A 24,048-nucleotide genomic window follows, 5' to 3' on the forward strand; every position below is an offset into this window, starting at 1 on the left:
CCATAAACTGTTTCCTCAAACGTAAAACTTGGCAGAAAACTTTTCCTATCAACTGCACAAAGACCTGCTCTCAAGTTCTACTGTATACTAGTTATAAATAGTAACTGATTCAAAACTTCCTGAGGTAGGGGTCATCCTTCCTTGCGTTCTGTCTGTGTGGCCTTGATTAACAGGCAGGAAAATATCTTAGCACAGCTCTGTTGGTACAGCTGACCAAAACTGATATAAACACAATACACACACTTTTATTCTTGGCACAGCAGCTGCACTTCAGGACCTCAATCAACTTTCACTTAAACCATTCCCAGAGTTGGTAGGAAAACCAGTCTTGCCAGCAAATAAAACTCTGGGGATGGTCTATGCAAAGAAAATCATTCTTAAAAACCTGAAATTAAAGTCACGCAGGCAGGGAAAACCTTAACAAACAATACCAAACCCCACAGAACTTCTGGTAAAAGACTAATGCATAGAATGTGAAAATCCAATAAGCTGCTGTTGACTATTAAAACTCTGAAAATCCTTTTGTTGTTTCTAATGCTTACAGGAGATTCCTAAGGATTTCAGGGTATCTTAAAGACTCAGGTTTTCTTCACTATCAACAAGATATTTCTTGTCAACCTTTTATTTTTCCATGGTTAACATGCTTTAAGTGTCAATAGGTCAAACTGAGGGAGAAAAAGATGAAAACTGCCAGGGCTACAATTTTTTTTAAACTTGAAAATTCCTGATAATAAATGGCTAAACCTATGGAATTCACACACAAGTATAAATACTGTGTATGGACTGATGACAGTTCAGTGGCAACAGAGTAGCACAGCAGCACTCGCCACTCCTAATATCTGCAGGTATTACAGAGAAGTCCTACTTACACTTAATGTATGTACTAACACCTTGCAACTTTCAAATAATGAATGAACTATTTCAAAAATAAAGAAGTGTTAATGCATATTAACTACATCTATGATTGCATTCCAACACAAAAAAACTGTCTTTATAGCTGATTTCATAGTTCTAATTTTTGCCAAATTAATTTATTCCCTTTGTAATATGACACACATATTCTCACATATAAATTGTAATATGGTCCCATCCAAAAAATAAAAATCACTTGTTAAAAAGTTGCTTCAGACCTCTCACGCTTTGAGCCTCCTTGTTTCCTAGCACCTCTTCCCCTATGGCTTCCTATCCCAAAAGGTCCTTCATACTTCATTCCTGACTCTCCCAGATTTTTGTCTTGACAGCCACACACATAGACAGACGTTCTACCCCTAAGCACTGGCCTAATTTTCAAGTGCTACCTCTCTCCCAAGCTTCATCTTTTGAAGACTCCCTAAATTTAGCCAACTTACTTATACACACCTGTCCCTATAGATTGCTTTTTCAACCTTGCTTCAACAGAGCTAACTGAAACAGAGGTTGAGAAAATCAACAATTTTAAGAACTGTTTTGTTTCTTTTCTTAATGGCACAAAATGAGTCAAAGACTTCTGTAGTTCTAAGACTACTGAGGTCAAGCAGGACACATTGAAAAAGAGCACAGGTAACCACAATGTATAATCTCAACAGAAGAGAAGGCAGAAGCCATTCAGTTTCTCAAGAGAACAAAAGAAGTATAAGTAAGAAAAATCAAGCACAACAAGTTGTTTGTTTGTTTGTTTGTTTGTTTGTTTGTCTGGTAAGTTGCCCAGCAGGTCTTGAATTTGCCATCTTCCTGCCTAGTCTCCCAAGTAGCTGGGATTATAGGTGCGCACCTCCACGCCCAGCTGGTGATTCTAAATTATGTTCCTTTGTTTTTATTTTCTATTCTTCTTCTGTGTATTTACTTTCATCTAAGAAATACATCAAATGTTTATCAGTTTAAAATATAATATGTAAAACCCTTTCACATTTAGGATTCTGGTTTTAGTATATTAAAAGAAACCAATCTAAATCCATTCACATAAATGAGGTTCTCTTGGAGAATATTTCATTAACTCAAGTCTTACATAGGGCAAGTTTCTCCAAACCCCTCAAAATATTTTATTTGATTAGACATAAGTATCTGATATGATAATTGAGAATTTGGAACATTCTAAAAGCTGATTTGCAAAATGAAGGAGAAAAATGGTTAATTTCATAATATTTAAACTTTACCTCAAGTAAAAAGAAAAGTAATGAAAGGGACCAGAATGATTCTCACTTTTGGCCAAAATGGAGTAGCTGAACTAGACTTGCCTTCCCCACATAAATAACTACAAAACTGGACAAATACAAATAACCAATGTTTTCAGATACTGCCTACAGTCAGCACAGAACTGTAATCCCCGAAAGAAGGGAGACAAATGAGAAGGCCCTAGCTTTCTCCTTGGAAAATTCACAAAGTAGGATAGAGAAGCGAACCCAAACAGCATGCAGCAACCTTGCTGAGTTGTGGATAAAGAGATTTGAGTTTGGAGAGACCAAAAATGGAATTTTCATTTTCCGGTTAGAGTATCAGAAAGGAAGGATTAGCACAGAGAAAAAGTTCCAGAAATTTACACAGGATCCCCTTAAAACTGGGGCTGAATACTGGGGTGCTAATGCATAGAATACTACTACTTGAGGCCGAACAATAAACAACAGATAGGAAAAGAACAACTATGTGAGAACTAATACCCAGAATTCACACAGTTGTGGGAAACACTGAAATTTCAACAGCAGGGGATGACCTCAAGCATACAGATAACTCAGTAGAGATGCCAGGAAGTCATGACTGACCAGTGGGACTAAACTAGAACGCCTCATTCTGAGCTATCCTAACAAGGATTAAGCTGATTCGTAAGTTCTCACAAAATCCAAACTCAATAATTGTTATAGGAAGACAGCAAAATTCAAACATGCAGCAATGTAACCTTTATAAAGCCCAACATCCAATCAAAATTACTAAACATGCTAAGAAAATGAGACCCAAAACCACCAGAAAAATCAGTCAACAGAAATACAACCAAAAATGAAAGACACGAGGGAGTCAGCAGAAAAGAATTTCAAGTTGGCTCTTATAAATATATTCATAAATTTAAAAGAAAGCATGAGCATAGTGAGTAGAAAAATGGAAGGCATTTTAAAAAGACAATAAATGAAAAATTCATTAGATGGGTTGAACAACAGCTATTTTTAGATATTTCAGAAGAAATGACCAGTGAAACTGAATAAGTAGCAACAACCTCCTGAAACACAGAAAGGCTAAAACAAAAACTAAACAATAACCTCATTGAAACAATATCGAGTGATTTACCTTACATATATTTGGAGCCCCTGAAATGAAGAGGAGGGAACAAAAACCAAATATTTCAAGTAATAATGCATGAAATTGTTCTACATTTGATGAAAACTCTAAACTTTGAGATCCAAGAGGCTCAACAAACCCCAAATTCTTGAGATAAACACAAGGAGAGCCACGGGCAAACCATAACAAACTGCTAAAAAACAGTGATAAAGAGAACATTTTTAAGAAGTAGCCAGAGGATATTCAGAAGTCTGAAGAAGTCAGACTCCAAGTTTTTGAGGGTTAATATGGATAAATTAGAGGATTCCTAATTCAAAATAAAACCATTTAGAAAAGGTCCTGAGGATATAGCTCAGTGTTTGCCTAAACGTACAAACCCCTGAGTTCACTCCCTAGCACTAAAAAAAAAAAAAAACCTATGGAAAATATACATAATTTGTCATAAGGAAAAGAAGGTAAGCCAGATAACCAAACATTTTAAGGTGTGATGGAAAATCATTGAATCTAGAATTCTAAACACAGTCTTCAAAATGAAGGTAAAATACAGACACTTTTTGTCAGTTTTCATCAGTTTTTTCAAACAAAAATTTTGTGAGAAATTGTCAACAACAGACTTGCACTAGGACAGCGACAAATTGCAGGTTCAAGTGCAAATTACAAGTGGGAAGCTTCTTTGCAAAAGGCAGGAAAAGTGCCTCTAAAGTTTCCCCCGCCACACCCTGCAACCATTCTTTCAACTTATCATGTGCATTTTATTTGACATTTAATGTTGTAAAAATATTATTAGCCTGAATTTTACCATTTATCTCTATATAGCACGATGCCCATTTTTAAAATGCAACCATAAGTGCATTTAACTTGTATGAAGAATCAATGAAAGTAAGCGATTCATATTTGGCTTGTCCTGATGGCTGCCTCCAGCTGCCAGATGAGACAAACACAAGCCACAATCAGGATAGGAAGGAGAGAGACAAAGTATCTCCAGGCTTGGAGCCAGGCAAGAGAATGTTCCCAGGCCTCAGGATAATTATGGGGTGAGTACATAGTAACCTGGGAGCCCAGCCCTAGGCTGGGTCTAATGGCTACTGAAGTCCCCCTTCTGCCAGCTGCCAAATCAACATGCCAATGTTCTGGCTGGGGCAGAGTACAGGGAAGTTCAGTCAGGTGTCTGTCTCCCCATCCCATGGGCTGCTGCTCCAGCTCATGACAAACAAAAGCCCCCGAAGATCTGTGAACATTTGCCCAGGTCATGCTCACCGTCAGGAAGTCTGGATTAGGGGTGCCTGAGACATTTGCCTCTGCAAAACCAAAGTCTCCACCTGGCTGCCCCCCAGATACACCTTGGTGCTGCCATTATGGGGCTCCACAACCACTGTCATGCTCCACCTGAGACATTATGGGGCACACGTGACCAACTTCAACCCTCGCACACCTGAGTCTAGCCTCAGCAATATAGTAAGGCCCTAAACAATTTAGTGATACCCTGCCTCAAACAATTAAAAGGGCCAGGGATGCGGCTCGTGGTAAAGAGTGCCTGGGTTAAATCCCACAAAAAACCAACCAACCAACCAACCAACAACCCTATATGATTATCTTAGTGGATGCAGAAAAAGGATTTGAAAAAATCATATCCATTCATGATTGGAAATTAGGAATAGAAGAGAATTTCCACAGTCTGATAGAGGATTTCATAAGAAGCCACTGCTAATATATTAAGTGATTTCCCTTAAGATTGGGGACATCTTCTCTTACTACTTTTATTCAACACTGCCTAAGAGAACAATGCAATAAGGCAAGAAAAATTAAAGACATGTGGATCAGAAAAGAAGTAAAACTTTGCTTTTTTGCAAACAATATGACTACATGTGTAGAAACACCAAAGAAACCTGCAATTACAAGCTACCAGACTTCAAAAGAGAATTTAGCAAGTTCTCAGGATACATACAAGATTTACATGTATTTCCACACTAAGAATAACTGGAAAACAAAATCTACAATAACATGTAGCTATGAAATATTTAGGAATAAAGACCTGTACACTGAGAAAAAAATTAAAGAATAATTAAATAGAGATCACACATTAATGAACTGGAAGATTTAATTTTGGTAAGATATCAATTTTTCTCAAAATTGATCTATAGATTCAACACAATCCAATGAAAATCACAGCAACCTTTGTTGACTTTCAAACTTAAATGAAAATGCAAAGATTTTTCAAAAAGAAGAATAACGTTAGAGGACATATACTACCTGACTACAACACTTATAAAGCTATAGTAATCACAACAATGCATTTTAGTGATAAGATAGACAAATGGATCAGGCCCATAGTTAGAGTCAATTGACTGCAAAGCTGGGGAAAGAATAATCTTTTCAATATGGTAGTGGGACAAATGGATATCCATATGGAAAAAATGAAATCCACCATTAGCCACAACATTTACAAAAATTAACATAGATCATAATCCTGAATATTAAGAACTAAAACTACAAATCTGGGAGAAAAAAGAGGAAAAAAAACTTCATTACTTTGAAGAAGAAAAGGATTTTTGGTATAGGACACACACACACACACAAATTGATACCAGGGACTGTAACCCAGGGGCACTTATCCACTGAGCCACATTCCCAGCCAAGGTCTCACTAAGTTGCTTAGGGCCTTGCTAACTTGTTGAGGCTGGCCTTGAACTTGTGATCCAACTACCTCAGCCTCCTGCATCACTGTGCCACCGTGCCCAGCTATAAAAAACATATTTGACCAAAAAGGAAAAATAATCGATAAATTGTACTTCATCAAAATTAAAACCCATTTTACATCTAAAGATGTTGGTTTAAAAATGGAATGGAAAATCAAAGATTGGGATTAAATATTTTAAATATACACCTATATATGTATACACACAGCCATATATATATATAGATATATATCTGATAAGGACTTATCTAGAAATATATTAATATATCCAGAATATATTAATATTAAATCTAGATTATATTATTACAACTGCATAAGTCAAACACAATTAAAATGAGTAAAGTGTGAAAAGATACTTTACAAATGAATTATGAGCAGCCAATAAGCACAATAAAGCACATTAAAAGATGAACACCACACCCACCAGGATGGTTAAGAGAAGACAGAAAAATAACGATAAGTGTTAATCAGCAGGTGGAGAAATGAGAACCATCATTCACTGCTGATAGGAATGTCCAATGGGGCAGTCACTACCATGGGCCCCATAGGCTTTCAAGTTTCTTTTGGGGATAATAAAACTAAAAATAGATGATAATAATGGTTGGACAGCTTCTGAATACACTACACCTACAGTCAAAGCCTAGTTTGCCAAAATATGAGAAGTTATAAAACAAAACAAATTGTCAGATTAAAACCTGTTCCCATCCAAGGCCAAAAGACACTTGTTAATCTGTTGTATGCCACTGTAAAATTTTATCAATAAGAAAAACAATGCAGAGAAGACTAATTTTACATATTCCATAAACATTTCTTTGTGTAGCATAAACAAAGTGATTTGACATTAGGATAAAATGTAAATTCTTCTAAGTGCACTTTTACATATAATTCTAATGTCATTAAAAAATTATCTTAAAAAAAAAGATGCACACCATTATTAGTCACCAAGGAAATGAACTTTAAAACATGAGATATCACTACATACTCACTACAATGGCTAAAACTTGAAATAATGATAATAAAAAGTTTTGGAGCACCTGGAATTCAAACATCACTGGGTGCAATATAGGACCCAACCACTTTAAAAAATAGTTTGTCAGGGTGTTTTTGTTTTTGTTTTGTTTTGTAGTACTAGGGATGAAATCCAGGTCCTCACACATGGTAGACAAGTGCTACCCCATTACGCTATATTCCCCAACCTTTTATTTTTTTTTCTTTGATACAGGGTTTCGCTAAATTGTCCAGGTGGGCCTGAACTTGTGATCCTCCTGCCTCAGCCTCCCAAGTAGCTGGGATTACAGGCTTGCAATATTACATCTGTCCAGTAGTTTCTTTTAAAAGTAAACATGACTGCCATATGACATAGCAATTTCATTATTATATATGAAAGGAAAACATGTGTTCTCATAATCCTTTACATGAATATTAATAGCTTTATTCATAATATTTGTAAACTAGAAATAACCCAAAGGTCATCAACTGATGCATGCATAAACAAACCATGATATATTTATACAATGGACTATTACTCAGCAATAAAAAGGAATAAATTAATGATATGCATGATAACATGGATATGTCTTAAAAACATGCAATAAGAAAAGAGTATATACTGCATGATCCAGCTTATATGAAACTCTAGATGAGATAAAATCATATTTAATAAAAGAAAGTTGATAGTTGCTCAGGGTCAGCAGGGTGAGAACTAACTGCTAAAGAGTATGGGGCAACTTTCTAAGGTGATGAAATACAGGTTGTAGAGGTGGCAATTATGTAAGTGAACACAATTGTCAAAATTCATTGATGATACTCTTCAAATTGGTGCACTTTATTTATGAAATTATATTTCAAAAGTGCTAATTTTCAAAAGTGAAAAAAATTGATGAAAGATAAGTATTGTCTGAAATTTTTATGTATTTTTACTTTTTAATTTGAGAAAAATAATCCTAATTTTTTTTTTTTCACTATTGGTGCTCTACCACTGAGCTACATCCCCAGCCTTCTTCAAAATTTTTGTTTTGAGACAGGGTCTCACTAAATTGCCTGGGCTGGCCTGGAACTTGGAAATCACCTGCCTCAGCCTCCTGAGTTACTGGGGTTACTGTTAGGCATCGCCAAGTGTGGGGCTTTCATTCTGATTTTAAAAAATATTTAAAAACACGACATTTACTTCATTCTTTTTTTTTTTTTTTTTTTTTTTTTGGTGCTGGGGATCGAACCCAGGGCCTTGTGCTTATAAGGCAGTTTTCAGTTAAAATGCCTCCTTCCTTCCTCTTAACAACTTCAATATATATTATTATGCACATATTTGTAGGTGAACCATACTTAAGCTCTAGAGATAAAGGTAAAACCCAGGTTAAAAATCCCAACATTGTTCTTCTACTTCACAGCTACTATTAAAAATGACCATAATTATGGTTTGTTTTTCCTCTGCCAGGGCCAGAGCCATTGAGTTCTCTGTTTCCTATGCAAAAAAAAAAAAGGCAATAGGATCTAATTTCCTGAATTCAAGTGCTCTAAGGGAAAATACTGCCAGTATCATATTTAAAAACAAATGGCCACTTTTGTTGAAGTTACTGTACCTCAAAGTAATCAGTACTGATCTTCTGTATCCTCAATAAAATGGGAATCACTGAAGTGAAGTGTTAATAAATATGCTACTGCAATACGTAAAATCCAAATACAGTGAATTTCACTTTGGAGACAATTTGACTAACTTTCATAAAACAATCTTAAGTTTAATTTTCACAAAAGGCTCTGCTTGGGGGGTGGGCAAAGGAAGCTCTTTACTAACAATTTCAAAACAACTTTGGGAAGATGTGAATGTATGCTGGATAAAGAATGCTAATTACTCTAAACAAAAGTCATTGTATTCAAGTTAAGATTCTGTAGAACCAGTTATTATCTTTCTCTGAACAGATTATGATGAGGAAATCTAAAAGATTTCTAAGATAAATCGTCACATAACCATATTATTTCATTTTCTTTTCTTTCTCCTTTTTTTCCTTTTGGTGCAGGGGGTTAAACCTAGGGCTTCTCTCATGCCCAAGCTCTACCACTGAGCTACATCCCACCACAACTATATTCTTACACATCTAAATAATCAAGAGATTTCTTTCTTAGTAATGCATTCAGCCCTGAAGGGATCCTATGCTGTTCATTGCAGTTTTACCTTGAGATTTCAGTTCTTTTTTAGTCCTGGGAAAAGAGAGGAATTAGGTGCAAATGCCTATTTTTAAAACAACAGTTTCAGGTTTAGTGCCAAAATGACAGTTCATTTGAGAAACAAATATTAGTTGCCAAAAGGACTCCAACTTACTTAGGAACACAATCCAATGGAAACAGAATCATTATTGGTGTCATAAGGATGACTGATTTCAGGAAAGAGATAACTTTCTCCAGAAAAACTCACCTTTCCAAAAAATTCTCCATTGACTGAAAAAGCGGAGGGCAGTGTAATATAGTAGACAAAAACAGAATTTCTCCACGGTATGAAAGGTGCTTCAACCAACATTACAATCCTCCCCTTAACCATATAAAGTAGATATTAACCTTTTTTTGCCACATTTTTCACCTGAAAATTGGAGATAAATGACTTTCCCAAATAGTTCAAGGTCCCAACAGCTAGTGGAGCTGAGATTCAGATCTGCATATGACTACTGCATTTGCTTTTTCCACTCAATATGTGACATGGTTCCCTAAAGAGTAGTGGCCTAAAAAATCAGAAGAAACAGAGTTTAGTCATAACCTTGAAACTTATTAGCTGTGTGACCCAAAAAAGTCACCTTATCTTTCTGAGTTTCAGCTTTCTTGTCTGTAAATTTTGATTATTCACTTATTTCTTGTTACTTCCTTTAACATTTCTTGTGGTATGGCTCTTCTGGCAAATGTTCTCCATTTTCATTTATATAAAATAACCTTTTATCACCTTCATTTTTGGAGAATAATCTTGCTGGATAAAGAATTGAGTTGACAGTATTTTTCTTTAATTATTTTAAGCTGTCATTCTTTGACTTATAGTTTGTACTGTTTCTAATGAGAAGTCAGCAGTCTTTCTTGGGGTGGTAACCCAGTGTGTACTATGGCTTTTTTCTCCAGCAGATTTTTTTTTTTTTTAATATTTTTAGTTGTAGATGGACACAATACCTTCATTTTGTTTAGGTTTTCTGTTCGTTTGTTTGTTTTTTAATGTGGTGCTGAGAATCAAATTCAGTATCTCATGCATGATAGGCAAGCACTCTACCACTGAGTCACAATCCCAGTCCTCTCCAGCAGCTTTTAAAATTCTCTATCTCTGTTTGTCAGCAATTTAACTATGAGAATCCTAACTGTGGTTTTCTTTATAATTTATCTGCTTGAGGTTTGTAGAGCTTTTGGATTTCAGGTTGATATTTTTCATTTACTTCAATTTTCTTTTCCTACACCATTCTCTCTCATCTTCTGAGACTACAATTACATACTGTTAGACCACTTCATATTATCCCATAGATTACCACTGTTCTGTTCATTTCTCCCTCCTTTTTTTTTCTTTCTGTGCTTCTGTATGGATAAATTCTATTGATTTGTTTTTGAGTTTACTAGTTCATTCTTCTATAGAGAGAAATTCAATCTTCTTTTGAGCCTAAGAATTTTTATTTCAGTTATATTTTTTAGCTTTAAATTTTCTATTTGGTCTTTTTACAAATTTTTCCATTTTTTTTTTTCTAAAATACTTCATTTCTTCATCATATTAATGGTAATATTTCACATATCTGTAATCATCTTAAAGTCCTGGTGTTAGAACAACTAGGTTAACTTCATGTTTCCTTATAATGACTCTATTTTCTCTCTCTCTCTCTCTCTCTTTTTTTTTTGTGGTTCACATTTTCCTGTTTATTCTTTTGTCTTGTAATTTTATTTTATTTGGTGCTAGGGATTGAATCCAAGACCCTGCACATGTGAAGCACACACTCTACCACAGAGCTACATTCCCAGTCTTAGTGTCTTGTAATTTTAAACTATATTCTTGACACTGTCCAAAAAAGACCAGTAGAGGATAAGCTACACTTTTCATTTGTTTGTTTGTTTTACTTATTTCTAAGACTACAAGACTTTCCTCTGGCAATTTAGCTTTCTCCTTAGTCAAGCAGAGTTAAGTTTGGGTGACAGAACTTATTCAAGGAATCTGCCTGGAATTAGACCAACCTCTAACCTCTTGAGTGGCTGCTTTTAAATCTTGTCAATGTTTGAGCAGAAAAGAACTTGCCTACAGTTTCAGATATTTTTCATTGACCTTATTCGACTCTAAGCGTCACTACACAAATACATGGGTCTATGGAATTTGTGTTCTCCTGCAATGCTGCTTTCTTAGCAAAAATTGAGAGGAGGGGGACACAGAAGATAATTCTTGGGCCAGTTGGTTTTATACTTGGAATTCTTCCAGAATCCACTCTACATTCCAATTCTCACAGTTGACACTGTTAACTAAGGCTTTATTGAATTCCTCAACTCTATGATCTCACCAACTATGTCAGGGCTATTTGTATCCAGACTATGTACATGTCCTCAGGTATAAAAGTTATTATGCTCTCTGCTCATTTTACTTTGAAATTGTGCCCACTGCTATTCACTAATTCCAGAGAAATATATGATTTTTATTTTGCTTATGTTTTTATTACTATGGGAACAAAAGTCTTTCAAGTCCTGCTATATTCTAACTGAAAGTTTTAAAATGTTTTCAATGAAATAAAATGGTGTAGAAAAAATGAGTCTGCTGCATGTAAGTAAGTGTAAGTTCATAAATACTGGTTTAAGGTGTGTGTGTGTGCATTGGATTGCAAATGTGTTTATTTTGAAGAGGTGTGTTAAGAAAAATCTGGGAAGCCTGTTTCAGAAACATTAAAGTTCACTTCAGGGCTAAGCAAGGTTAGTAGATATTAAGACACCAATCCTTAAAGATCACAGTCTACTGCTAGACCCAATACATGCACTCAAATTGTTTGGAAACCTAAAGGTAACCTTTACATATCAACATAGAACAAAATGAGTTCTTAGGAAAGTACACAAAAACATATATTGGGTTTGGGGATGTAGCTCAATAGGAGATCGCTTGCCCAGAACTTAGGAGGCCCTGGGTTTAGTTCCCAGCACCACAAAAAGAAAGAACAAACAAAAATCCCATAAATTATCACAATATGCAATGCTGTTAAGAGAAGAGTATAATGCATCCAGATATTTTAATAACAAACACTCTTTGGTTTTTTATTAAAGCTAGTTTTGGGGGTCTAGGTACTATAATTCAATTAATAATTGCTATTACTAGGTTAAGGATACAAAGATGCTGAAGAGAAAATATGTTCCTTTTACGTTTGGTTTCCTTACTAAAAAAATGTTTAAAGTCTTTTTTTTAGAAAGTGGGAAAGAAACAAGAAGATTCTTTGAATGTAGGAAATCTGTTCCGAGATGAACAGAATAAATCACTCAACTCGGCAATTAATGAGACAAACCACAGAAACAGGTACACTATAAAACTTAGGTGGAGACAGAGGTGTTGGGTTTATAAGGGAGGTATCATGATATATAGTACAGACTTCGGAGCTAGACACCTGAATTTCAATCCTCTGGAACTCACTTAGCAATATGGCTTTGTACTCAACCTCTCCAAAGCCTTAATATCCTCATTTATAATAATGGAATATGATATACCAGTGGAGTTATTGGGAGGATATATGAAATAATATATAAACTTTTGTACCAAGTAAGTGGTTATTCATGTTATGACATTATTATCAGGTTATTTAAATATTACATATATATAAAATATATTTCCTCAATACAGTTAGTCCTCTGCATTTGTAAGGTTTGTATTTGTGGATTTAACTAAATGCTGATTGAAAAGCATCTGTGCTGAACATGCATGGACTGTTTTCTTGTCATGATTCCCTAAACAACACAGTAGAACAACTATTTGCACAGCACTTACACTGTATTATGTACTATAAGTAATCTAGAGATAATTCGAAGCATATACAAGAATGTCCATACGTTTTATGCAAATACTATACTATTTCAAATAAGGGAGTTGAGCACCTCAGATTTTAGTATTCACAAGGGGCCCTGGAACCAATCCCATGGACATGAAGAGACCAGTATTAAGTTTTTCCTACACAAATTTATCTTAATCATTTGACACTTACTACTATTTAGGATGTAAGTCAATACTAACATACCGGTAAAAAAAGCAAATATACAAACAAATATTAATGAAAAAACTGGGAAAAGTCAACCACACAGACTGTTAAATCTTTTAAAAATGTCATGGGGGCAGTGGAGATGTAGCTCAGCAGTACAGCACTTGCCTAGCATGTGCAAGATCCTGGGTTTGAACTCTAACATCACAAAAAACAAAAACTAAAAAGACCAAACACCTGTGTTTTTATAGTGCATACACAAAATACAGTCATAGTTTTACTACTTTTTAAAATAGTTTCTGGTTTAAAAGGTTAATCAAGTATGCAAATATTTCATGGTATACAAGACATAAGATAAAGTCCATATTCCTTAAGGTGACATAAAAGTCTTTCATCTTCTGATTCCAGCTTTGACTCCTGCCTCTTGCCTTGTTTACCTCCTACATATATCCCAACACTACCAAATGATTTGCAACTCCTAGCAGTCCAGAGATAAAACTCTGGAATCACACAGAGTTCAAATGCCAGCATATTTGATGTTTGGGAATATTTTCTTAGTCAAATTACTTAATTCTTCTAAGACTGCTTCCTTATCTGTAGAATGATAATAATCATTATAGTATAGATAATACTTATTGAGCACTTAATTTTAGGCAGGAATAGTTCTCACTTTATCAATATTAACTCATACAATTCTTACAACAACTCTATGAGCTAGATTCTACTGAAAATCAATGAGGAAATGAGACATAAAGAGATTAAGTCTTAGCATCCTGTCACATCAGAAACAGATGTTTATTTTATAAGGTTGTGAGATTTAAATATGGGATGTAAACACAGTATTTAAGGAAGTTTCTAGAATATAAAAACTACTCAATAAATGACAAGCAACTATTAATTTCTCTCTGAATGCACCATAAGACCAACTGAAACTTTTTCTGTTAAACCTTCCTTAGTTCTTTCCCTTGAGTTAACCACTCCTTCTGCATAATTCTATTATAACTGTTAGTATATTGCAATCCCCTTCTAATTTTGAATTCCCCTTACAACAAACATTTCTGTACACCTTTACCATGACCTCAAGAATCTTAAGGCTGAAAAGAAAGGTGTGCAAGGGGGGTGGGGGGAATCCCGTGAAAATCAAAGGGAGATCAGTCAAGGAAAGGGACCAAGGGATGGGAGGGGTGGAGGGAGGGGGGAAATGATGGGGAGTAATACTGGTCAAATTATATTGTTATATTGTGTGCATGTACAAATATGTGACAATAAATCCCTCATTAGGTACAACTATAATGCACCAATAAAAAATGTAGAAAGAAGCTGGGTGTGGTGGCACATGCCTGTAATCCCAGAAACTCAGGAGGCTGAGACAGGAGAATCAAGAGTTCAAAGCCAGTCAATGCAGCAAGACCCTGTCTCTACATAAAAATATATATATAACAAAGGGCAAGAGATGTGGCTCAGTGGTTAAACACCCCCAGGTTCAATCCCTGGTACCAAAAAAAAAAAAAAAAAAGGTGGAAAGAGAAATAAAAGAATCTTAAGACTCTGGAGTCTTTCTTGATGGGGATACTTAGAAAAAGAGGAAACTCAGGGATGAGACTGAAAGAAAGGTAACATGAATTGTCAGAATTGAGTGCATTCTTCAACGTTATCTGAGAAGAATGAAGTAAAGCTAAACTCCAGAATGTCACTCCTGTACTTGTTATAGCACAGCATGCAAAGTTGTGTCTCAGGGAAAAAATGAACATCATAAAATCTGCTTTTAAAAAGTATGGGTGGGAAGCCAGACCCAGTGGCACACACCTATAATCCCAGCAGCTCAGGAGGCCGAGGTAGGAGGATCCACGTTCAAAGCCAGCCTCAGCAACTTAGCAAGGTCCTAAGCAACTTAGTGAGACCCTGTATCTAAAGTAAAAAATATAAAAAGGGCTGGGGATGTGGCTCAGTGGCACCCTTGGGTTAAATTCCCAGTACCAAAAAAAAAAAAAAAAAAAAAAAAAATGGGAATTTCAACTGTTTACATTATTTGCTTCTCTGAATTTTCTATTGTTTATTTGTATTAAAATATTAATACATTATTTAATTTGTAAAGTCTATGGACAAATTTTTAATAAAGGCTATAGGAAAAAAATTTTGCAAGAAATACATCATTGAATTTAGCTAAAAATATTTTAGGGCAAATGAGAAAGGACTAAACCAATGGAGAAAAAAAAGCAAGTGTCAAAGTGGCTTCTACTTTTCGACCTTTATCATTTTGTTGACCGTTCCTTGAATAACAAATCTTCAAAGCAAGCACACAGGATATCAGCCTTTTATCTCATTCCTATCAGAGGAAACAGCCTTATTAAGTAACTAAAAATGGTTCCCAAAATAGCAAAGAAAAATTTTAAAATCCTAATAATACTCATAATACACAATATAAATTTCTCAAGTAGTTATTGTGCCTAATTGTAAAGCAAGAAACATGAAAGATTCTTCAAAAAAATAAATCTTTCACGGATCTATCAATCCTATTGTGACATGTGTCATGGGAATTTTTTAAAAGACAGAATGAAAAATGATAGTTTATATCATGCAAATTGTATTTAGAAGTTGGAGGTACATGCCAAGGACTTAGAATAATGCTAACTCTGTGACTGTGGTACATAGCTGGCTATCCATATTACTCATAAAACTTTCCAAGTGACCACAATTAACTCTGCTGGGTGTGGTGGCACATGCCTGAATCCCAGTGGCTCAGGAGGCCAAGGCAGGAGGATCAAGAGTTCAAAGTCAGCCTTCAGCAATTTAGCAAGACCTTAAGTAATTTAACAAGACCCTGTCTCAAAATAAAGTTTTTAAAAAGAGCTGGGGATGTGGCACAGGGGTTAAGTGCCCCTGGATTCGATTTCCGGTTCCAAAAAAACCCAACTTTCAAACCGAATACTTTTTATCTTCACGGGTGACATACTAATCCAGGCGACTATCATCCCTCCTTTTCTGTCTTCAATTTTTACTCAGTTTCCACCTTCCCTGTCCATCTTGTCTAACCTAAGTCTCCTTGTCAGGTGTGGTGGCGACCTGTAATCCCGACGGCTTGGGAGGCTGAGGCAGGAGAATCGTGAGCTCATAAGCCAGTCTCAGCAATTTATCAAGGCCCTAAGCAACTCAGAGAGACCCTGTCTCAAAATAAAAAATAAAAAGGGCTGAGGACTTGGCTCAATGGTAAAGCACCCTTGGGTTCAATCCCCAGGATAATAAACAAATAAATAAAACAATAAACTAAAAATAAATAAAACGATAAAAATAATGAATAAAACAATAAACTTTCCCCATATGATTTTTTTGAGTCCTCACTGTCTCCACAGGACTTTTTATTATCTGAAATTCTATCACTGTATTTGTTTACTTTTCTGTCCCCTCCCCATGTCTATTTTACCAATTGTATCTCCAGCACCCAGAAGAGTATGGACCATGTAGTAATCCCTCAGTAAATATTTGTTGAGCAAATAATGACATTCTGAATCACAGGAATGTTTAAAAAGAGTTTTATGAAAATTCTGTGATGTCTATTACTTTAAGTGCCTCTAAAATTGTTTCATTTATAGAACTGGAAAACATCTGAAATATTTTAGGCATAAATTAATAATGCTAACATAACTTATTTAAATGATAATTAGCACTACAATAATAATGGTTTCGTATATTTACTGTTTGCCAGGCATTATATGCATGATCTCATTTGATCCTCTCAACAATCCTTACAGGAAGTATCTCCGTTTTCTACAAGAGGAAACTGAGGCTAACTAAGCAAGGTTAGACGACTCTCAAAGGTCACATACACATGATAACTGGGAAAGTCGGAATTTTCTTTCTTTTTTTTTGCCCCTGGTGCCTCACGCATGTGAAGAATTCCCCACCAAGACCTTAATCTTGGACTTGTCAGAATATCAAGTTCTATTGTTGAAGCCACCCAGCCTATGGTACTTTGTTTATGGCATACCTAGAAAACCAACACAAGGAGCCACAGTAAGTGAAATACAGAGAAGCAGTGAAAGAACTTCACCGAAGGGCTGGAGATGTAGCTCAGTGGCAGAGTGCTTGCCTAGCATGCACGAGACCCTGGTTCAGTCTCCGGCACCACAAGAAAAAAAAACTTCACTAACTGAATCAAAATACTCATTTGTCAGATATATTCACCTTAAATTAAGCAAGAGTTTTTGTCACATTTGACTAGTAAATTTCTATCTTCTCTAAAGTCTAACAACTATACTTGGCTACCTGGTTACTTTACTGGTTTTTTGAGACCCCATATAAAATTAAATAAAAAGGGTTGGGAAGGTAGCTCAATGGTAAGGTATTGCTGGGTTCAATCCTCAGTATGGGGGGCGCATAATCTATAAATCTACCCACTTGGACACATGCAGATTGCTCTATGTTGCAATAGCTAAAAGTGAACCAACAGGTGAGGATGATGTCACTGTTAACCCGTTTTTGTTGGGAAATGCCCACTTCCCTTGAGATTCACTTCTTATATGAGTCTGACTCAGGGTGAAAGCACTAAGTATTTAGTAAAGCTTAATTCATTTTTAGATGCAAATGAATTTAAAGAGCAATTCTAATGTTTTTTTTTCTTCAAACCCTAATGTACCATCATGTGCACCCTTAGGAAATCAGAGGTTAAGCATAAGATATTCCAATACCAGGCGGATTAGCCAGGCACAGTGGCACACACCTTTAAGCCCAGCAGCTCAGGAGGCTGAGGTAGGAGGATTGCAAATTCAAGACCAGTCTCGCCCAATTAGCAAGGCCTTAAGCAACTTAGTGAGAACTTGTCTCAAAATAAAAAATAAAAAATAGGGGCTGGGAGAGTGCTTTCTTAGCACATGTGAGGCACTGGGTTCGATCCTCAGCACCACATAAAAAAATAAACAAATAAAATAAAGGTATTGTGTTCATCTATAACTACAAAAAAATTTTCTTAAAAACTTAAGAAATAAAAAATAAAAAAAAATCCAAAACAAAACCAGGAGGAATAGGTGTGTTTGTATAATAATGATATTTTAAATGACAGTAAATATTCTTTGTTGTATCTTAAATGTGCCAAGCATTATGCTAAGTATCTACTTTCATTACTGCATGTAATTCTCATGACAACCTTGACAGGTAGTTATTATGACCTTAAATAGTAGATAGTTTTATTATATTGTGAACAGGGAAGCTAAGGCTAAACTGGATAAGAAACCTAGTTCAGCTTGACCAGTATGTTTTACTTGTTCATGGGTAGACATAACAACAATACTATCAGCTAATATAACAGGATGTTGAATGCAACTTTTCCTGTCTTCTCTGAGTTTCAGTAGGGTCCTCAAAGGCCCAAAATCAAAACAATAGGCATCAAATACTCCACACCTAAGAGCTGTAAAGGGTTCAAAGTGGCTTCGCCAAAAACTGGCTTTGCTGACATCAGTTAATTACCTTTCTCAGGCTATAAGACAAGAATTGCTATTAGTTAATTGTGAGGATTATAAGGGACAAATAGAGAGGACTTATTTAAAGAAACTAGGTAAGGGGTGTATGTTTCCTTGCCTCCTAAGGGGAAAGGGGGAGATAAGTCCTGCTCACCTGAAGCCAAGGGACAACCTCAAGGTAACCATCCAGAGTGCTTAATGGGAATCCTCAAAAGTATGGAAGTTTGAGGGACAAAGGAACTGTATCACATGCTTACGTGGGGGCAGAATCAACTGGCTCATAACTAGATCTTAAAAATAACTTAGGTAAAACAGTCAAATGAAAAGTCTGAATAGAAGGGGAAATTTTTCAAACTGTCACAATGTGGAAAATTACATATAAAACTAACTTTAGTAACACAAGCTTAAAACTTCATTACATTAAAGCAATGATAGAAGAAAAATGTGATCAAATTATTATTTTTAAAAAAACTTCCCCTAAGGTAAGTAATAACTGTCCCAAACTAAAACTTTTCAGTTATATAAAATACTTCAAAATACTTTTCACCTAATCTAGTTTCTAAATCACAAATTCATATTCGACTAGATTTTTCTTAGAAAGACGTTGGAAAATAAAGATAGAAAAATTCTTACTTCCTAAAATGTTCAAAGGTTGGGAAAATCTTCCCAGAAATTAGAAAGGAGCTTTAAACTTTTAAAAAGTTCCAAAAGTTAAAAAGTAATACTACTTTTATTTTTAGAAATTTTGAAAATGGAGAAAATGGGAAAAAATTCCTGTCTACCACCTCATAATCATTGGTATATTTTGGTATATTTCTTCCATGTCTTGTCTTTTTTCATTAAGCATATTTTTATATAGTCGCAATTATAGTGTATTTATAATTATACCCTACTTTTTTCATTTAGAGGTATATAAAAAGATACAGTTTCCAAGGATTTCAAACTATGGGCACAACAGCTCTCATAAAAACATAAATTCATATTCAGTGTAAAATGTAACTTTCTCATTCTACAACTAAAAAATCTAGATGAATTTTTCAACGTTTCAAATCTCATCCCCAAATTATACATTCTTTGTGTATTTTATCTCACTTAACAATATAAAAACAACAAAACTAAAACTGCATTCATACAGTTATTGAACACAAGTCTCAGTTCACACAGTACCATTAGAACACAGGGAATACTAGGTCTGTGACATATTAGTCCTCAGATCCAAGAATATCATTAGTATCTTTTTCATCTTAGTCATAACTTTGATTTAAAAGCAATCAAAGTTATGACTAAGATGAAAAAGTTACTAACAACTCTTCGCTTCCTCTCCCTAAATCATACCTGATGCTGAGGAAGAGGGTAAGGAGAGCCTGTGTGGAGGAGGGCTGCCCTATGGGCTGTCAAGGCACAGATAGGGCAGGGGGTTACCCAGAGAGGCAGCCCAGAATGGGGTGTTAGAGCGTGCACAGGGGAGGAAGATCTGGTTAACAGATGCCTCAGTGCAGGTTATCAGAGCCAAAGCAGGGTAAGGAGAGCATCCTTCTACAAGGCACACCCTGACAGAGTACTGACAATACTGTGTACCAGTCTGTGATTATTAAAAAGGGTAAGGTTGAGATCCCTGTGCAGATATGGAAAGATATGTAAAACAGAAGTGGGGGGAAAGCCAGGCATAGAGGTGCATGTCTGTAATTTCAGAATCTAGGTAGCTGAGGCAGAAGGATAGCAAGTTTGGGGCCAGCCTGTCTCAAAAAATAAAAGAAGCTGGGGGTGTAGCTCAGGGGTAAGGCACACTTAGGTTCAATCCCAGAACTAATTTAAAAACAAAAAAAGCAAGAGGAAAAACTATTTCTTTAATATGATTCCCTTTTCTACAGACTTTTTAAAAAATATATACATGCATATTTTTTTTCTCCCCCCTACACACTCACTGCCATAATATGAACTTGGATTTTACACAAAGACTCCTATCCTCTGTCCAGTCCCCTCTTCTCAAAGAGGTTGGTGTGGGATAGAGTTCTCATTTTCCTCAAAGCAGAGAAAAGGAGCACATAGGAAATAGTCATCTTGTGATCATTTGGACTGTCTCAATTCAGTATATGGTCAGTTATACCAGCAAGAGTTCTTTTATCTGTACACTGTTACTTTTTATATTATTGTTATTAATTTTTTAAATTTACGTGATAATGGAATTGGGTTATTTTATAAGTTTTTTATGTCTTATTTTTACACCATATTTTAATACATTGTATTTCATTCTCTTTATAACAACATGATTCAATGTTTTTATAAGATTGAATTTTATGAAGCCACTTACTGAATTATGGTAAGTGGCTACATAAGAAATTGTCAACAATGGCACCAGTGATCCATTGTTAGGGGACCAAGTTTTCTACCCCCATTTTATAACTTTTTATAATGGTTGAAATTTTTTACCAGTGTTATGTATTTTTTGTTTTTCAATGTTAAAAAATGACCTATCCAGGAGAACAGCCAGATGACTCTGCAGTAGCGGGTCAGGTACCCAGCGCAGCCCGGTGCAGGGCATTCAAAAAACACCTTAGGAAGAACATGTCCCATGAAAGACAAAGCTGATCACAAGCACAGGCCTACTGATATATTTGACTTTCCTGATAAATCTGACATCTCAAGTATTGGCAACCTTGGTGAAAATGAGAAAGATGAAGAACCTTATGAAACCTTTGATCCTCCGTTACACAGCACTGCTATACATATGCTGATGAAGCAGAATTCTGCAAACACTGTGGATTATCCGTGCCTTCAACTCCTCAAGGAAAAGAAGGAAAGAAAAGCTCAAACACTTCTGAAAAAATAGCAAGAGAAAATCAATCTGTAAAAAATAGTGTAAAAAAGTCAAGAGACTGAAGCCCATTAGTGAGTCTGAAAGCAGTGAAGATGATGATGTACGAAGAAAAGTTAAGTCAGCAGAGAGAGTAAGTACACAGCCACATGCCCCTGTTCCAAACGTGGCCTCTTCAGGATTTGCAGAGAAGCCAGCTGACTCAATCCCTCAAAGGACCCCTCAGAGTCCAGTCTGCTGTTGAAAAAGAGAGTCACGCAACACAGAGTCAACCGAAAACTCAGAAAAAAAGGGAAAATATCTCCTGGAAAAAGGAAGAAATCAAGAAGAGAAGCCATAGACTCAAATATTTCTGAAAGTATGCATATTTGGTGTCTAGAAGGGAGGAAGACCAGTGACATCATGGAGCTGCATATTGTTTTGTCTACATTTGAGAAAACCCTTGTGGAATATAGACAAAGAGTAGAATCTAAAATTTGTAAGGAAGCCATCAACAAATTTTATTTTAATATTAAAGAAAAACTCACCAGAATGCTTAAAGAAGACCGGATGTTGAAAAATCTGAAAAGGAAGAATGCTAAGATGACTTCTGATACTGAAAGGAAAAGGCAGCGTCTGATTGAAGTTCAGGATGAACTTCTTCAATTAGAACCACAGCTAAAACAACTACAAACAAAATATGGTGAACTTAAGGAGAGAAAGTCGTCCCTTAGGAACACAGTGTATTGTATTTCTTATCAAATTTAAAACAGCTTTATCACGATTATTCAGTTGTTCAAGAGAAAGAACCAAACATAAAGGAAATGTATGATTCATCCAGCCTTCCAGCTCTGTTATTTAAAGAAAGAACACTTTTGGGAGCTGAAAACCATCTGCAAAATATCAACCATCAATTAGGAAAGCTCCTTGGCCAGGAATGAGACCAGTTTACAAAAATTACCTACATAACACATCTCATGCTACTGTCTTTTACCCTCTCAAACTCTTCAACTTTTTTAAAAGTATGACTTAATCACTAGAATAAATGAAACAAGTTTGTCTTCTGAAAAAGAAAAAAATGACCTATCCAGATGGAGAAATAATAGGACTTTTAAATTGCATTTACGTTTTTCTATAGTAAATAAAACCTTAATAATTTTTAAATGAATATACATAAAAGATAACTTACTTTTTAAAAGATTTATCAAATACATTCTGAATACCCACTTCATACACAGCACAGTCAGAATAAAAACAGCAATAATAGGAGTGCCAGTGCCAGTCATTTCAATCACGGTAATTCAATTAATTTTTATAGCACCTCTTCAGGGTAGTATGTTATTTAGGATTGTTTGGGTACATATAATTGAATATGAAAATAGCAAGTGGATTAATCAATACAGGTTACTGTATTTCTGCTATGATATCCTCAATATATGACCACTGTATTCAAGATTCTTCATTGTCCATACTAGCTACTGAATACCAGTTATTACACCCACATTCTGGTAGCAGAAAGGAAAAGACAGCTATATTTATTCAGCCTTCCTGTAAGTCCCCTATAACACTGTGTTTATGGCTCACTGACCAGAGCTTAGTCATAATCACTAAATGAAAGCAAGGCTAGAAAATATCATCTTTTATCCTGTAATGTGCTCAGCTACAAAACTGGGCTGTTAGAAGAATGGATATCAGAGTAGCCCTCTCCCCCCAAAAAAGTCTCTGCCACAGACAGGTATGTTCATTCTCATTTGCAGACAGAGAAAAGAGGTGCAGATTCACATGGTTAAGTGGTAGAGACAAACTGGAAAGCAGTCTATGTACTTTTCACTACACATTTTGTATCCCATTAGAAAACCATCTGCATGAAAATAAAATACAAAGCGACTCACAGTATATTTACATACATGTTTAAAAGGTAGTTTATTATTAAATGAGATTATTGATAGATGAGAAGGCACCTACCAAAGGGGCATTGGCAAATTGAACACTAGCAACAAATATTTATAAAACACCTCAGATGTACCAAAGATATCCTAAAGCCTAAAAAAAATTTAATGTAACTTACATAAAGCATATAAAATCCACTAATCTTACATATATAATTCAAAGACCATGTATATATATATATATATATATATATATATATATATATATATACTTGTGTGTGTGTGTGTGTGTGTATACATACTTGTTTTTTGAAGTTTTTAATTTTTTTATTTTTACAGACTGCATTTTGATTCATCGTACACAATGGGGTATGACTTTTTGTTTCTATGGTTGTACACAATGTAGATTCACACCATTCATGTAACCATACATGTACATAGGGGGTAATGATGTCTGTCTCATTCTACCATCTTTCAAAAATATGAAACACTTCACAAATTTGCATGTCATCCTTGTGCAGGGGCCATGCTCATCTTCTCTGTATCATTCCAATTTTAGTGTATGTGCTGCGGAAGCGAGCACCACATACTTGTTTAACCATCATGCAGCACCCCAAAAGGTTCCTCCATGTCCAAATCAATAAACACACCCCCAGAGGGAATCACCATTCTTTTATCCAAGAATTAGTTTTTCCTGTTCTTGAATTTCATTTAAACAAAATAATACAGTATATATATGTGTGTGTATACTGTTTATTTTGTATAAAATAATATTTATATGATTGATTCATTTTACTGCATAATAATA

At 35.3% G+C, this 24,048-nt stretch overlaps 1 protein-coding gene and 1 pseudogene across 5 annotated transcripts in view; one reads left to right on the forward strand and one right to left on the reverse strand.

The window, feature by feature from the left end:
* Nucleotides 1-24,048, reverse strand: part of DENND2C (DENN domain containing 2C) — a 75,432-nt gene that overhangs the window by 38,898 nt on the left and 12,486 nt on the right. The gene's annotated exons all lie outside the window — the stretch shown is intronic.
* On the forward strand, nucleotides 20,299-23,510 carry LOC306658633 (centromere protein U-like; annotated as a pseudogene). The gene has a single exon. The product of its transcript is annotated as a centromere protein U-like (transcript).

This window comes from Sciurus vulgaris (assembly GCF_902686455.1).
Source record: "Sciurus vulgaris genome assembly, chromosome: 1".
In the NCBI taxonomy this organism is placed as follows: domain Eukaryota; kingdom Metazoa; phylum Chordata; class Mammalia; order Rodentia; family Sciuridae; genus Sciurus; species Sciurus vulgaris.